At 36.7% G+C, this 17,753-nt stretch overlaps 1 protein-coding gene and 1 non-coding gene across 9 annotated transcripts in view; one reads left to right on the forward strand and one right to left on the reverse strand.

Moving 5' to 3' along the window:
• LRRTM4 (leucine rich repeat transmembrane neuronal 4) overlaps window positions 1-17,753 on the reverse strand; it is a 932,627-nt gene that overhangs the window by 842,610 nt on the left and 72,264 nt on the right. The gene's annotated exons all lie outside the window — the stretch shown is intronic.
• On the forward strand, window positions 8,079-8,211 carry LOC139020252 (small nucleolar RNA SNORA51). Its single transcript, XR_011473260.1, has one exon. It is a non-coding gene; the product is annotated as a small nucleolar RNA SNORA51 (small nucleolar RNA).

Genomic DNA, 17,753 nt, shown 5'->3' on the forward strand with positions numbered 1-17,753 from the left:
CTTTTACTTATAGTTAGAATCACAATTAGGTCCTTTTGAAAACCGCTAAGACTAAAATCTCAACTTTTGAAAAAGCTTATGGCAATTTGTCATTTCAATTATTCACCCTATGCTATCGAAATACAAGTATGGCACTAGCAATCTCTAGAATCTTTAGTAACACATTTTGCTTTTGATTACATGCTTTGTTGTTGCCGTTGTCCATTTAGGTCATATACTTTGGCAATGTTTTAACTGCCTTTTTTCACTTCAAAGTCATCTTATTTGGCGGGTGATGTTTACTTCTGCGTTAAAGTTTCTTATATAGAGAGTTGTTAATAATGGCTGATCACTTCAGCCAAAACTCCATGGTAAGAGCATTCACTGGAGAACATTGTAATCTTATTTTCCCCCTCAATTCTTACAAATTTATTTTAATGTGTTAATAGGCTCCCATAGTAATATTTTGAGAGATTTAAAAAAATTCATGTGGCCATTAACTAACCATTTCTAGAAAACTTTTCTATATTGTAACTCAGGGGAAGTATAAGAAATTATCAAATGTTTAAAAATGGGAAAAAAAAACACACACACACATGTATGGAAGTGTCAGGTTTTCTTGTCATCAGCTGTGCTCTGTGAATGTAAAGTGTTTGCTTAGACTTAAAGTAAAAGGCCAGGGCCTAAAAAACTCTAGTAAATCTCTTATATTTTCTAAATTCTCTAAAATCTCCTATAAATCATTCACAAATTAAAATGGTATAGATTTTAGGAATCAATTTGGAGAAAACCCAGCAATCTACAAATTCAACTTGTATGAATTTAGCAAATATTAAATTGGCTTGCTGGTGGCTTTAATCCTCATATGCTGATTTAGCATTATGCAAATATTTCCAGAAAAAAATGGGAAAAGCATCAGGAACTTAGTTTTGTAGAGATAATTTTGAAAAAATCATTCAAATACATAAGGCTATTTTTAAATTATAGGTTAATATTTATTTGCATTAAGGGGATTTTTTTAAAAAAAATAAGTAAACCCTAGTTTTAATTACATGGCTTATTCTTACAATTTTTAAATTGTTGTTTTAACTAACTTTATCAAGCCATCGCAACTCTCAGGCAATTTCAACCCTGCCAAAATACAAAACAACAAGATAGATTTACCTAACCGCCTAAAATAAAACTGACAAAATTTATGAAACAATGGCTTTCAAAATATATCTGGCCAGTGATCCGTAAGACTGGAAAACAAACAAGGTTGAGCGTATGAATGACACAGTCTGAGAAAGTTTCTAGGCTGAGGAATAGGGTACGCAGGTGAAAACTGGTAGACTTCCTGAATTGAAGAGCTAGACCTGCATTTCCCGGTCTGGGTGGTTCTAATTAACAGGACCAAGTGCGGGACAGAACAGAGCTCCACGGAGAGGTAACTTCAGGCATATCTAGATGCCTAGATATGTCCCCTTGGCAAGAAAATTAATGAAGGCTCGGGAAAGAACCATCAGAAAAGATTAAAGATGTGTGCACAGTACTCATACAGTTGTAAGAATAGTGCTTATTCTCATCATAGATGCAAAACCTCTTGATTCACAGGACATTGTGTAGAGGGCATGGACTGGTAGTGCCTCAATAATGGAGTATAACAGCCATAGCCCGAGATGGCTATGGGTCTCACAAATCATAAAACCAAAACCCCCAAATCAAACTCTTTTTAAGTAACTTAACAGCATATCAGAACAAATTCCAAGAATAGGAATTATAGCATGATCACCAGGAAGATGAGTATTTATCACCAAAAGAAGTATATTCCTTAAGTCCTTAAGACAGAATGAAAATGGCAATGAATAAAAATATTGATCCCCACACAAATGAATGAAGAGTACTGGAAGAGGTAGCTATGTAAATATAAAAAATTGTTCTTAATATTTAAAAATATTTTTCAATAAATGATTATTTAAACAAAATAAATAAAAATGTTGAGTGAAGTTTATAACATGCTAGAGTCCTGATGCATGAAATTCATGCAAGGGGCTTGGCTCTCGAGGCCCCAGCTTCATCTGGAAGGTTGTTTGGCTGTCCAGTCTAATTAGCATATTACGTTTTTATTATTATAGATAAGTGAAGTGTAAGGCACAAGTAAAATTATGACAAATTAGCACAAAAGACAGGAGAAAAGAAATGGAAGGATATTATTATAAGGCTCTTATGATCTGTGTGAAATGGTATGATACCATGTGAAGGTAGAATCTAAAAAGTTACAAGTATATATTGTATATTTCACAAATATTTCATAACTTGCCAAATGACATTGATGCTTTTTAAATATTAGATCAACATTCAGTAGCCAAAATAATCACAAATTGGTCATATTTATTCCTTTGTGTAAAGTGATGGATAACTCCTGATAAAATTTTAAAATATTATTGATGTTGTGATTGAATTTAGACTTTAATTTCCCTGTTCATATTACTCTTGTTATGATTTCCTATCAAGCTGGCCTCATGAGATAGGCTGGAACTGTCACCTCTTTTGTAACCCTTGGAAGTATTCGTTAGATTTGTGCTTATCTTCCTCTGTATTGGGTAAAATTCACTATATTCTTTCTGTTAAGACCTTTAAATGCAAATTTAGTATCATTTTAAGGTCTAGGTTGTTTAGAGTTTCTATTCTTAATTTGTGTTAGTATTGGTAAATTGTATTTTTTATGATATTGCAATTCCATTTACATTTTCAATTATATTGGTATAAAATATTTTTATAATATGCTTTTCATATCTTTAATATATATGAAAAGCATATACCTTTCATTTTAAATTCATTTCATTGATGCTTTCACTAATGCTTTTGTGATCATTATAGCCACTTATTTTATAATTTGTATCTTTTATAACTAATTCTAGATATTAATCCTTTTTGTGTGTCCTTTTTTTATAGTTCATTAATTACATCTCTCTCTTGATTTTGTTTCTTTATTCAAACTTTGAGGAGTTTTCATGGATTTAAAAAATTTTTGTGTTATGGCATGATTTTTTTTAATCTTTACTTCTTAAAATTTTAATTCTTTAATTTGTACTCTTTTTAAAACTAGAAATAATGCTGTAATTACTCTCTTTTACATCTTTTCAGAATATTTAATTATCACCTAAAATTCAGTGACAGTAGCTTCCTTTTCTTAGGATGACAACCATGCTTTACCACGTAGGCACTGGGCAGAGGCAGGAAAATTAATATTTTTGGCTTATCTCTCTTGGTTGAAATATCATCTCTATGAGTGAGTTGGTTAAGAAGGATAAATTCCCCAGTATACTTGAGGAGAGAGCAGAAGCTCTATTCTCTTGGCCTTTCTCACCTGGAATTTAGTCTCTGTAACATGGAGTTTGTGGAAATGAGAAATGGGGTGTTTGTCCCTTCTAGTGAAATAGCATAACCTTGACTCTGAGCTAGGGGATGAGGGAACCTAATGCTAGCCATACCTACTCAGAATGAAGCTTTGGTCACATTGACCTGAGGTTATGGAGCAGGAAGTGGATCATGGCTCCCCAAAACCACCAGCCATGCCCCCTAACATCTTGCTCCCAAATGAGGCCCTCCTGTCATATCCTGACACCCTGCCCTTTAATCATTTTCCTGCACCTGAGTCAACAAGCACCCTGTCCCTGTTGGTCTCGCCCCACCCTGTGTTTCCACAACTCACTCCTTCCTTTGTGTCTCTGTCTGACCCTGGGACACAGATCCCTACCCCAGCAGGGACCCAGCAGCAGTTGTGCTCGTGTGCCATGGACTCTCATATTAAGATTTAGTAGAATTTCTTGAATAAAGGCTTCTTCATTTGGTGTATGTCCTTAGGACAATTTCCAAAGACTTTCATTTTATACACTAGAGGCCTGGTGCATGAATTTGTGCATGGGTGAGGTGCCTCTGGATGGCCTGCAGGGATGGGGCCAAAACCCGCAGTCCAACACCACCTGCAGCTCCTACCTGCCACTCCCGCTCATCTTGGTCCCACTGTGCCTTCTGTAGGCTCACACCCAAACAGTCCGGATTGGAAGAGGCTCGTGCTGCTGCAGCAGCGCTCACCAGCCATAAGCCCTGTGTCTGGTGCCCTCCCAAGGGGAGTGGCCTGCAGGATCAGGGTGAAACCAGCTCTCCAACATTTCCCAAGGGGTCCCAGATTGCGAGAGGGCGCAGGCCAGGCTGAAGGACCCCACCAATGCAGATTGGGCCAGAGAGGGACCGCAGGAGGGCTCCATGGCATGTCCAGCCCATCTCGCTCAGTCCTGACCAGCCAGACCCCAGCAGCAAGCTAACCTACCAGTTGCAGCATTTGCCCCCTGATGGTCAGTACACGTTATAGCAACTGGTTGACTGTCTGCCTCCTGGTGGTCAGTGCATGTCATAGAGACTGGTCAACCAGTTGACTGTCTTCCCCCTGGTGGTCAGGGCACGTCATAGTGAGCAGTTGAGCAGTCTTAGCGTATTATTACGTTTTGATTGGTTGTTTGGTTGCTCTGCCATTTGGTCTATTTGCACATTACCCTTTTATTACATGGGATAACTTTTGATGTTATGGTTGTTTCATTCAAGAGCATATCCATGGAGATCTTCACACTGCTGTTCATGACATTACTTCCCTATTTTTCTTTTCTTTCATTTGTACTTTGATATTTTCATTGGCCTGTTTGCTTTTCACACACACACACACATACATACACACACACAACTCCTGTAGAGAAGAGGTTGTTAAACTACTGCGCATATACCAAATCTGCCCCACTGCCTAATTTTGTAAATAAACTTTTATTGAAACACAGTCATCCCATTTGTTTACTTGTTGTCCATGCCCACCTTTGCTGTCTTTGTGTCACAATAGCAGAGATGAGTAGTTGTGACAAAGACCATAGGGCATAAAATATTTGCTATCCTGTCCTTTCCAGAAAAACATATGGCTAGACTGTTTCAGTGAATTTTTATTCTCCCATCGTCATTCACTTTTTTTCAACTACTTGAATTATATTATATAATTTTAAAAATTTCCTTCCATATACATTAAAAATTGTTTTATGTTATATATATATATATATATATATATATATATACACACACACACACACACACACACACACACACATTGCTTTGCTCATATTACTTTTTTTAATGTTTTTTTGGTGGTGGTGATGGTGGTGGTTAGGGCATTTTCTCAAGCATTTCCCTCATATTAATTACATGGATGCTACCTTTTTTTAATTCTTACACAATTACAAATTATTTTTCCCTGACACTTGAGTAATATTTTAACTGGGAATAGGACTCTCGGGTCTCTGTCCTTTAATTTTTATTCTATATGGTGCTGTTCATTTATAGGATCCTCTGCTTGCAAAGAAGAATTTTGTGGTTAAATTGTCTTTCTTTAATATATTTGTCCTCAACTTGTAAGATGATTCGTGTTAAACTTTAATTCAAACATTTTCCTACTGATAATCATTAATATTGACATTCCATTTTAATTTTTACTTTGTTTTACATTAGTCTTTCCTAAACCTCATGGAAGATTTCCAATAATGCATTGTCAATGCATTATTTACACAGTGAACATTTTTTTTCCTACTAATCGAGTCAAATTTTATTTCTCTCTACTTTTTTTATGCAGGCTATATGTTCCATATTATAACTCATATATAAGTACACCAAGTCATTTATCTTTTCACTCATTTTCCATCTTTTTCCATTTTTTTGCTATGAGTTTTAAGGTGCTTCATCCACTTGAAATTACATAAGACTTAACTGATTCTTAATGGTGACCATCTCACTCCTATTTTGTTCATTGAATTTCCAACTCAAAATCCTTGATCACAGTGCATGAAAACATTTCATCTATTAATGCATTTCCCTTAAAAATTCAATTTTGTCTTTGTATTTAAATTTCTCATGTGGATTTTCTATGAGTTCTACTTCAATGGAAACTACCTATTCTTTATATTCAATCACTTTTCACATAATGATCTTAGTTCAGCTAAGTATAGCTGTACAGCAGGTCGCCAAGTAATATTGTTTTGTTCAACATCTTTTCGTTATAAAATTGATGAATTACTGTAGGAAATTAACTCTTGTTTATTCCACTAAGCCTATGATAAAACTGGTTTGTTATACATTGATCCCCTTAAAGTTACAGAACCTGTCAAAAATATTAAGTTAGGACTTACTGTACCAACTTTGGCTGCACATTAGAATCACCTGTGGAGCTTTGGAAACTACCCTTGACTGGTTCTGCAGATGTTCTGGGAGGCCCCAGGTGATCGTAATAGGCAGTCAAGGTTGAGTCATAGGAACTTTGTTTATTTTGCTTCATTATGACTTGATATACCCTTCTATCTACTATCTGTTAGGTGAAAAGCAATTAGGACAGTAAAAACTGGAGATTTTGGATCAGATGCTAGAAGACTGATATTGAGAAACTACAGAGTCACAAATGGAAAGAACTAAAGCCTATTAACATCATTACATCTGGATCATATACCTAAAAAAAGATTTAAAAAACAACAACCATGAAGCTTCCCTAATTCACAGCAATTTTGGTCTCTTTTTACAGTTGCCTTATCAATATCTTAAATAATATAAGTATGTAATAGGAACTAAAGTCTATCAGTGAGAGGGAAAAGAAAAGACAAATACAATATTTCATCCTTATATGCACTCTATGTTCTCTTGGATATTACTCTTCTTCTACTTATAACCTTTTTTCCTGTGTAAATCATCATTGAGCATGATCATAACACTGCCTTACTCATAAATATGACTATTTTAGTATTAAGAATACTGGATATTAAAAAGATCTGTTAATATTAATTTATCTCTTTAAATACTTAATTCTTCAGAGCCTGAATAACTTCTGCTTTAATGTATTCTACTATTCTAGTTGACTATTACTAATATAATTTCTGTATGAATATGCATCTCAAGTTTAATCATTTACCTATGCTACCTTACTCTGAACTTTTGACTCACTGAACTAAAACAGAGTCACCAATTTTGACAATTATTCCCATATTTTCTTTATAATTATGTTCTCTATGTCTATGAATATGAAGTTAGAATTAGCACCTTATTCTTCTTTATAACCTCTTTGACCATCTTTATAACCTCCTGGCATTATTCTGAGAAAATGGCATATCTATACTAATAAAAGCCTAGGTGGGCCTCGCACCCTTGCACAATGCCCTCACATCATCACAAGATGGCCACCACAAGATGGCCGGCAGGGGAGTGCAGTTGTGGGTGATCTGGCCTGCAGGGGAGGGCAGTTGGGGGCAACCAGGCCTGCAGGGGAGGGCAGTTGGGGGCGATCAGCTTAGCAGGGGAGGGCAGGTGGGGGCAATCGTGCTGGCAGGGGAGGGCAATTGGGGGTGATCGGGTCAGCAGAGAAGGGCAGTTGGGGGTGATCAGAACAGCAGGGGAGCAGTTAGCATCAATTAGGCCGGCAGGGGAGTGGTTAGGGGGCAATCAGGCAGGCAGGCCGGCGAGTGGTTAGGAACCAGCAGTCCCGGATTGTGAGAGGGGTCCCAGATTGGAGAGGGTGCAGGCTGGGCTGAAGGACACCCACGCCCGCCCCCCACACACACACACACACACAAATTTCATGTACCAGGTCTCTAGTATTATATGTGTTTATCTTGGGTCTAGGCTTAAGAGTTGAAATAGATTTTTGATACTTTTGGACTAATTAGCTTAGCTCTTTTGAGAATAAAAACACAGATTTCAGAAATAAACAAGATTTAAAAAATCAACAACTCGGGCATATATAATATCCTCTCTGCTGTCACCCTAAAACTTAATTAGAAAGTATATGAATGAATGAATGAATGAAGATTGAGCTACACCTATTTTTTTCAATTCAATAATGAAATAAGAGGTGCCTTTTCCCAAGGAGAAGGAGGACTTGCGAAGAGGCAACAGTATACCTGATATTTCAACAAACTTTGAAGACAAGAGGGAAAATGGAGGAATGGTAACTGGTTTAGGAAGCAAATTTATTACGAGTACCTGAGTATGAGATATCAATGAGCTAAAAGTTCTTCATTGAACCCTTAAAGACTCATTATGTGGGCCTCCTGGTGCTTACCACAGGCTGTGTTCTTACACTGAACTGTACAGAAATAGGAGGCAGAGTAAACTTACCCCATATATACCTCAGCTCAGGCTCTTTGCCTGGTCTGTATTGTGAATGGGGAGACATTGAAAAAAAAAAAAAAAGACTCATTACGTGAAGGCATCAGGTAGTGCAGAAGGCAGAGACTGAAAAGAAAAAGTTGTCAAAATCCAAGTACAGAGTAGTTGGAATCAGGTCCTCTCACTCACATTGAAAGTAACCTAGCAACAATCCTTTCATACACTCATAGGGCACATATTCTGTAGGCAAACTGAATGTTACTACACTGCAAGTGCAGGAGCTTGTCACTTGAGAAGGCTGGAGTAAGTTACCTATTGAAAACTAGAGAATTCATTAACAGCCTGCATGTTAATTGCTACACATCTACCCCTTCTTAGGTCCAGCTCCTGCAAAACAAGAGAGCAGATTTATACCCTATGGACAAGAGATAGGCAAAAGGAAGTTCCAGTTCACAGCTGGACCAGCCCAAGACAGTGCCAAATTTAAGTTGAATCTTGAAGATTGAGCACTGTGAGATCTCCACAGGTGGGTGGGAGAGGGCCCTAGGGATTATTAAGCAGCTAGAGATCTAGTGGGTTTAACTTTGGCCACATTTTTGATAGGTATACAGGAGATCTATTTGAGTATTTGGAAGAAAATAACAGTGGAAACAATATTTAGATAAAATACAGATGAAGTAACTGCAGGAAGAAACAATACAGAGGAGCTAACTCTGAGAATTGGGAATTAGGGTAGAAATAGGGGGATAGCATGTAGTTTTTCATTGTAAGTGTTTTTAGGCTTTATTTCATTTTTAATTATTTTATTGTTTAAAGTACTACATATGTCTCCTTTTTTCCGGATTGCCCCTTCCCCCAGTCACTCCCACCCTTGAGGGCAAGCCCCCACTGCCCGTCTCTGTGTCCATTGGTTATGCTAATATTAATGCATACAAGTTCTTTGGCTGATCTCTAACTCTCCCCCTCCCCTGCTTTCTCACTGAGGTTGGACGGTCTGTTCAGTGCTACCTTGTCTCTGGATCTAGTTTTGTTCATCAGTTTATGTTGCTAAGCGAAATATGCCAGTCAGAGAAAGATAAATATCACATGATCTCACTCATATGTGGGAAATAATGATCAACATAAACTCATTTCATTTTTTTTAAAGCCATGCATTTATACTACTTTGGAAAACAAGACAATTTGAAAGTAACATTTAAGATTCAGAGACATACTATGGGGTGAAGAGACAATAGGTAATTTCCATTTGTTCCTTTCATAGCTGGTCTTTATTGATAGTCCATAAAACCACCTTTTTTTAGAACACACATAACTATATGAGTGAACTTATTATCTGGATAAGAAGTATTATTGGGTAAATATCAAACTCATTTTATAAAGCTTACATAAAAGGACTGTGGATGAAATAAAAAATCAAAAGATAAAGCAGCAATGAGGTAAAATACTTTTGGAAGAAGTGAAAAAATTTAAGAGGGAATAGGCACAATAAAGTTGGCGTTTACTTATTTATCTATTTATTTATGGTTAATCCTCACCTGAGGATATTTTTCCATTGGCTTTTAGAGAGAGTGGAAGGGAGGGGAAGAGACAAAGGGAGAAAAACGTCATGTGAGAAAGAACCACCGTTTGGTTGCCTCTGCACACGCCCGGATCCTTCAGTCTATTGGCCCATGCTCTATCCACTTAGGGCAAGAGGTTGCTTTTTGAAAAGTGGATGTGAGTTACAGAGCAGAAGCAAAATAAAACAGAGGGAAGAAAGGAAAAAAAAACTTTAAACCAAGCATGAATACTTTAAATGCTTTGATTTTGAAATGAATTATAATACATGATGGGTGCTATGTAGCATACATTTAAACTTAGAACACACAAAAGAAAATACTAATATGTGTTGCTGAAAACGTTTCCTTGGGAGCATAATTTTTCTTTAATTCTGTAGCAGAGTTGGGCAGAGTATTCACCAACACTGCTGTCATACATTCACTAACCTATCATAGATTTGTGGGGGAGGGAGCCTTATGACCAAGCCATAGGGAACAAAGGTGATCAGCAGTGATGTGCAACATTTCCAAGTGTGTCCATAAAATCTTCCATATATTCTCCCGCAAACTCCACTTTCACTTGTTGATGATGAGCACCCAGGCCTTGGAAGCCCCCTTTTGAAGACAGGTAGGGCTGCAGAATGGAGCGGGCCTGGGTACATCTCTCAATGCTGCTTTGAGAAACATCACATCAGAAATATTCATTTAGACTCCACGTGAGTGAAAAATAAACTTCTATCACATGAGTCATTATACAGTTTGTGTCCTGTGTGTTACAACTAATATCCTAACTAGTACATTTCCTATATAATAAATGAGATGTGGTATAGGTTAAGCTAGTGATGTCAAAATAGGCAAATAATTCTCTATAACTGTAAGATATTCAATAAAGTAAAATAAAAAAAGTATGCAAGAATACTGGAAAGAAGAAAGTTCTATCAAGTTGCCAAAGATAATCCAATAAGTCATTAAGATCAATTACTAAAAGAAATATGATGTTTTTTAAAAGACACAATTGCAAATAATACTGACGAAATATGTTACAGAATGTAATATCTGTACCTGGAATTATAATATTATGTGGCTGGGCTTTTCTCCCCTGAACTTTGCCAGTTATTTCTCAGGGTTTTTTTTGTTTGTTTGTTTGTTTTTTGTTTTTTTGGTTTTTTTTTATCTTTTCTCACTGATGCATGGGAATTCTTCCAATAGTGAGTGGTTCTATTTATATATGTTAGGTACCTTACATTTGTTATAAACATGTTCCTAGTGTGCCAATTTAAGTTTATTACTAGTGGGTCTTTAATATTAATAAAATAATACATAGTCACTGAAGAGCATTTATAATTAATAATAATAAAATATTCATCAAAACCAGTCCCATCTAGACAGTCCATACCAACATGGCTTCACCGGGCTTTTGACTGGGCTTTTCTCCCCTGAATTTTACCAAATATTTAAAAAATTAATTAATTATTATTGCAATTTCCTGTTTTAAAAAGGAGACAAATTCCACATACAACATTGTGTAAGTTTGAGATGCACATGTGTTGATATGATACATGTGTGTATTGCAATATAATTATCATCATAACTTTAAGTCATACCTCTATCATGTAACATAATTATATGACTTTTTGTGGTAATAACATTTAAGAATTAGTTTCTTAGCAATTTTAAAGTATATAATATATAGTATTATATGCTATAAACACTATGCTATACTTTTATCTCTAGAACTTACTCATCTTCTAGAAGAAGGTTTGTGCCCTGTAACAGTATCTCCCCCTCACCCCTAATCCCAACCCCTGGTAACCACCATTCCATTTCCTGTTTCTATGAATTTTGCTTTTTAGATTCCACATATAAATGGTATCATACAATATTTTATTAAATTTATTGGGGTGACATTGTATATAAGATGATGTAGATTTCAAGTGTACATTTCTATGACACATGATCTATATAATTGCATTGTATGCCCCCCACTCAAAATCAAATCATTTTCTGTCACCATATATTTGGCCCCCTTAACCCTTTACTACACCCCACCCATATCACACAATATTTGTCCTTATCTGGGTTATCTTACTAAGCATGATGCTCTCCTGGTTTATCCAACAGGAAGGATATCCTTCTTTCTCATGGCTAAAAAATTTTCCTCTCTCTCTCTCTCTCTCTCTCTCTCTCTGTGTGTGTGTGTGTGTGTGTATGTGTGTGTGTGTTGGGGATAGTCAAAGGAATAAATTATTGACTATGGATTCAAGGGATCACATCTTCTTTATCCATTCATCCATTGCAGACACTTCAGTTGTTTCCATATCCTGGAGTGGACTATTGTGAATAAAGCTGCAATAAACAAGGAAGTGCATATATCTCTTCAATATCCAGTTTTCATTTCCCTTGGCAATCTATCCATATGGTAGTTTTATTTGATTATTTTTGAGGAAACACTATATTGTTTTACATAATGGTAGCTGTACTGATTTATATTTCTACCAACAATGCACAAGCATTTTTGCGTGTTTTTTCCACATTGTTTCTGACATTTATTGTCTTTTGTTTTCTTGATGATAAGCATTAAAAAAGTGTGAGTTAATATCTCTTTGAGGTTTTAATATATATTTCCCTGATGATTTGAGCACCTCTTTATATACCTATTGGCCATGTAGATGTCTTCTTTAGAAAAAAAATGTCTATTCAGTTCCTCAGCTGATTTTAAATCATACTGTTTGTATTCTTGTTATTGAGTTGTATGACTTCTTCATATATTTTGGATATTAATCCCATATGAGATATATGGTTTGAAAGTATTCCTTCCCACTCAATCTTTCCTTTTCATATTGGGATTGCTTTTATTATTTGCTAGAAAATAGTAACTGCTTTCACTTTTCCATGTTACTGTTTATTATTTTTACATAATTTACCTCAAGAATAGAAGTGTAAAAATCACACCTTGTTCATTTTTTCATAAATATCATAACATACTGGAGAAACATGTGTTCATTTGTTCATTCAGAAATAGCCTACTATTTACCACGTGATAGTTGGTCAGTTATTAGTGTTATAATGATGAAGAAAAAGTGAGAGTTCCTATCTTCACAGGACCTACAAGGATGACAAGAATTATATTAAAAAGCATTTGTAAGTGTTATGAAAAAGTTAATCGGAAGCTAGATGACAACTATATAAAATGAGACCTGATCGTATGTAGAAGATTCACAAATTATTTTCCAAGGAGTTACTGGTTGAACTGAGGTCTGGTTTTGTAAGCAATTCTCCTTTAAGTAGATACAGGAGGATGGAGGACAGTGGTTCTAGACCAGTGGTTCTCAACCTTGGCTGCACATTAGAATCACCTGGAAATCTTTTTAAAATCCTGATTTCCGGGCCTCACCCTCCGGAAATTCTGTTTCTTTGTTATGGGGTGGGGCCACAACATTAGTAACAAAGAAACAGAATTTCCGGAGGATGAGGCCCAGAAATCAGGATTTTAAAAAAATTCCCAGATGATTCTAATGTGCAGCCAAGGTTGAGAACCACTGTTTCTAGACAGAGGCTCATAATAGATGCATCATGTTGTTGCCGGAGGATTCGGTTGGTGGGATGCCTCCATCGTTAGTGGGAGTGGGGTGGCTCTTGCACATTTTCAGAAAATGAATTTCTAAGACTCACACATGAGAGTGGGTGTTTTTTGTGTAGAGCTATATCTCTTGTTTTGCAAAGTCTATTGTCTTTAAACCAGTCCTGGGAAATGTGCAGTGTCCGGAGTTTCCATTCTACGGTGAAGTGGAATCCAGGCATCGCATCGGGTGAGATTCAGTCCATCACTCCATTGTGTGGGTCCCACCTGGCCATGAGCCATGTGAGCAAACGCAGGGAGTGTACCCCTTGCAACAGGAGACAGGCACAGGCAGCAGGAGAGTGGGGCTCCTTTATTCCAGAGCTTAAATATCAAATCTTTCCCCTGGCAGTGGCCATGCCTATTCTGGCCACTGACTTGTTACCAGGTGTGACTGACAAGTAAGCGCTCTACCCAGAACAGGCGTGTGTCTTCCCACTTCACCCAGAGCTTCCTGGGCATGTGTCTATTGTCCAGTCCCTTCCCCCAGTGATCTGCAGGAAATAGACTTAGAGAATATTAACTGCACCTTGTTGGCAAAGCTGTATAAATAGCATGCCTATATTATCTAGTCTCCATTTACTCCCTTCCTGTTAATAATAACCAGGTTATTAATGGTATCAATATTACATTTATAGAAACAAAAGGATGTTAGATTAGAGTAAGGACACATAACATGGATGACAATATTGGGCAATGAGTCTAGAGAAGTTACAAAAAGGGAGAGGGAGCATGGAGGCCATAAAAACTAGGTGAGTTTCTTTAAAGAGCAGTAAGAAAGTTTGAAGAGCTTTAAAAAAGAAATGTATGTGATCAGATTTCCCTCTATGTTATTTGAATGGATGAAGCTGACTGCTAAGTTAAGAAGAAATGGAGGAGATTGGGCTGTGGGATTGTCTATCATGGCTTTAGTTGTTGACATACTGAATTTGGAAAACCTTTTAAGAAATCCAAAGAAGATCTATTAGGTAGACAGATTTATGAAGGCTCTGTTTGACTTAAAATTGTAAATCATGAACATCTCAGTATACAATCGGCAATTCAGTAAATTGGATGAGCTGTTGTAGAGAAAATGTACATTGTTAGAAAAAGAATGTCCAGAACTGAGTTTTAAGGAACTCTATTACTTAAGAATAGAGAAAAGAGGAGGAACTTGCAAAGAAGGAAAAGGAACCAAAGAAAGTAGAATGACTTTCAGAAGAGTAAAATGACATGATGTTAAAGAAATAGTTTATTAAAAAGACAGGAAATGTCAAAGTATGGAATGCATTATCAAATATGTTAAGCACTAAAATATATTAGATTTAATGTATGACCAAATATGTAACTAAAACACAGATGCACTCATTAAACCACTAATTATATTAAATGCTACACATGCAACTCTGTGTTAAGCATAATTTTTTTAAAAATCTCCTTTTCAGCAGGTAAGTGCTGCCCCAGGAAGCTCCACTCACACAAACTCTTAAGTTTCACTGTGTGCAATGGTCACTGCCATCAGAGATTCAGTCCTGTCCCTGGGTCACTAAAGCAATAGATGCCACTCTGCAAGGCAAGTAGTACAGTTATGATGTAGGTTTTACCAAGGATGAAATTGAGCTAGATGCAAAGCCCTTAAATCTTCCCTCACAACAAGACTACATGAGTTGAAAGTTGTTGGAGACTAAAGAAAGTCTTCTAATAGCTTGAAGGTTGTTGGTGTTTCTGCTTTACCCTAAACAGATGTGTTGCCAGGAGACCTCCTCTCACATGGAGAACTTCATAAATGATTCCTACAGTTTTGAGGGATTGTGTGTTTACTTCTCTCTAGAGCAGTGGTTCTCAACCTTCCTAATGCTGCGACCCTTTAATGCAATTCCTTATGTTGTGGTGACCCCCAAGTTCATTGTTACAAATTGGACATAATTAAAGCATAGTGATTAATCACAAAACAATATGTAATTATATATGTGTTTTCCGATGGTCTTAGGCGACCCCTGTGAAAGGGTCTTTTGACCCCCAAAGGGGTCGCGACCCACAGGTTGAGAAACGCTGCTCTAGAGACTGTAAAGGGGAAGAGTTGGTCAGCCCAGGCTGCTTTGAAAATGGAGGCAAGGGAAGGTGACTGTATTGGGATTGGACTGACATTCCAAAGTATTTCAGAAGAAGAGGGAGTAACTTCTATGGGACAAGACATGGGCCACAGTGGTGAGAAGTCCATGGTATGGTTGTCACATGAAAGAGGGAAATACTTTAGCAAAATGAAAGTGAAGGCCCCTGCGGTGCTCAGTGGCTTAAGAAACAGGGTAATGAGCAAGTGCTGAAACTGTTCTTCACATCGCACAGGAACTTCAGGTTCCAGTGCTCCAACTGAGCAGCTGGGTTTCCAGTAAGTTCCCACAAAGGGACCCTTAGTAAGGAATTAGCATTAAATCCATCCTATGGCCAAAGAACATGATGCTACTTAATGCCAATATTAGTCAAATAGAGCTCCACTCATTTTCTCACCTGTCACTCCACCGAGCACACCGGAATAGTTTAAAAATCATGAGTAATCTGGGTGGGAAATGGATGCGGTGATTATGCCTCCCTTTATCAGTGCTGAAGTCATCCTGCTTCCTGTACAGGCAGCCACAACTACGAGTGAAGTCTAAAGGCTTTATGACTATGCTAAACGGAACAGACATAGTCTTTATTAATCAACACTGTTATCTTTCCCGATAGAGACACAAAAATTCAAGGAATTCACCCTAATTTTTATCCACAAACAGCAAAGCATCATTCACAGAACAAATGTAAAGAGAAGGTGATAGATTATAAAACTGCTTCCGCTTGTAGCCCTTGAGCTTTATTACTTTTATAGAGATTATGAATAAATAAATATATCCATTTGTACATTTCCTTTGTATACATTATAAATTAAATCAACCTTTTAATACCTTTATATTATTAACAAATTAATATTAGCTGTATAGTTTAAAAGCTTACTATTTTTTTCCAAGGCTTGACTGAAAGTAGAGGTCAATAAATTAAAGCTTGTAAGCAAACTCTAGGTCTCCACTCATTTTTGTAAATAAAGTCTGGTTGGAACACAGCTATATTTGTTTGTTTACATATTCTCTGCAACCACTTTTGACTATAACAGCAGAGTTGAACAGTTGCAACAGAGACTGTCTGACTAGGAAAATATAAAGGATTTACTATGGAAAATGTGTTTGACCACCTCTTAACTGTAGCAATCTTCTACATAACCTCCAGAATCAGATGCAAGAATTTTTATCATATTACATGAATTTTTACTCAACAGATGATTTTCTAGTTGATAGTAACACATTGATGTTAAAGGAAAACAAAACATGTTAATGTGCTTATGTGTATTGCATGCTTTCATGAAATACTGAAAATTGACAAATTATGCATCTTGCTTACAAATGTTTATTTCTCTCATGTGTTTATTGCAAAGACATGCCAGTGTAGTTCCAATACCAATTATACACTTATTTAGAATGAAAGGGGTGACATGTGAGACTTAATATACCAGTAAGCTGTGATAATATAATATACTAGAGGCCTGGTGCGTGAAATTAGTGCACGGGGGGCGGAGGAGGGTCCCTCAGCCCGGCCTGCACCCTCTCGCAATCCAGGACCACTGGCTCCTAACCGCTTGCCTGTCTGCATTCCTGATCACCCCTAACCACTCGCCAGCCTCCTAATCACCCCTAAATATTCACCTGCCTGCCTGATTGCCCCTAACCACTCTGCCTGCCTGATCACCCCTAACTGCTTGCCTGCCTGATTGCCCCTAACTGCCTCTGCCTCAGCCCCCGCTGCCACAGCTTCATTGGGAAGGACGTCCGGAATGATGTCTGGAAGCTCATTCAGCTGTCCAGTCTAATTAGCATATTATGCTTTTATTATTATAGATATGTAATGAACAGGACCTGAAAAAGTATTTTTCAAAATTCTCAATAACTCTTTTATAGCATGAACTGAAGTGGATTTTAAAATATAACAATATAAATGTTGTAAAAGATATAAGATGAGACTAAGACACATCTATTACCTATTAACCTGATAACTAATATGGTTATCAGGTTAATAGTTACCAAGTTAATAGTTATGGTTATCAGGTTAATAGTTATCATGATATCAAGCAACAACAGTAACCTTGCAACCCTTTAGTGACATATTTAAACACCTAACAGAAATGCAAAGTTTCAATGACGTTGACAAGTCAGTATATTATGTAAATAAGAGCTCTAAAAAAATTAAAATGTCAGATAAAATATTTAAATCATGAAGTTAGAACCAGGTCTGAAGATTCAAGTTTTCTTTTTTGCCAAATGTATTCACACATGTAAATATAATTAGTATTATAATTGCCAGAACTAAAATCATAAAATCCCCACAAGTAGAAAATATCATGGGAGAGAAAGTGGGAGAATATAATAGAAGAAACCAATTCACTGTGTTCT

This window comes from Myotis yumanensis, unplaced genomic scaffold, assembly GCF_028538775.1.
Source record: "Myotis yumanensis isolate MYYU_CA2020_CCGP unplaced genomic scaffold, mMyoYum1.0.hap1 SCAF_11, whole genome shotgun sequence".
NCBI classification, from domain to species: domain Eukaryota; kingdom Metazoa; phylum Chordata; class Mammalia; order Chiroptera; family Vespertilionidae; genus Myotis; species Myotis yumanensis.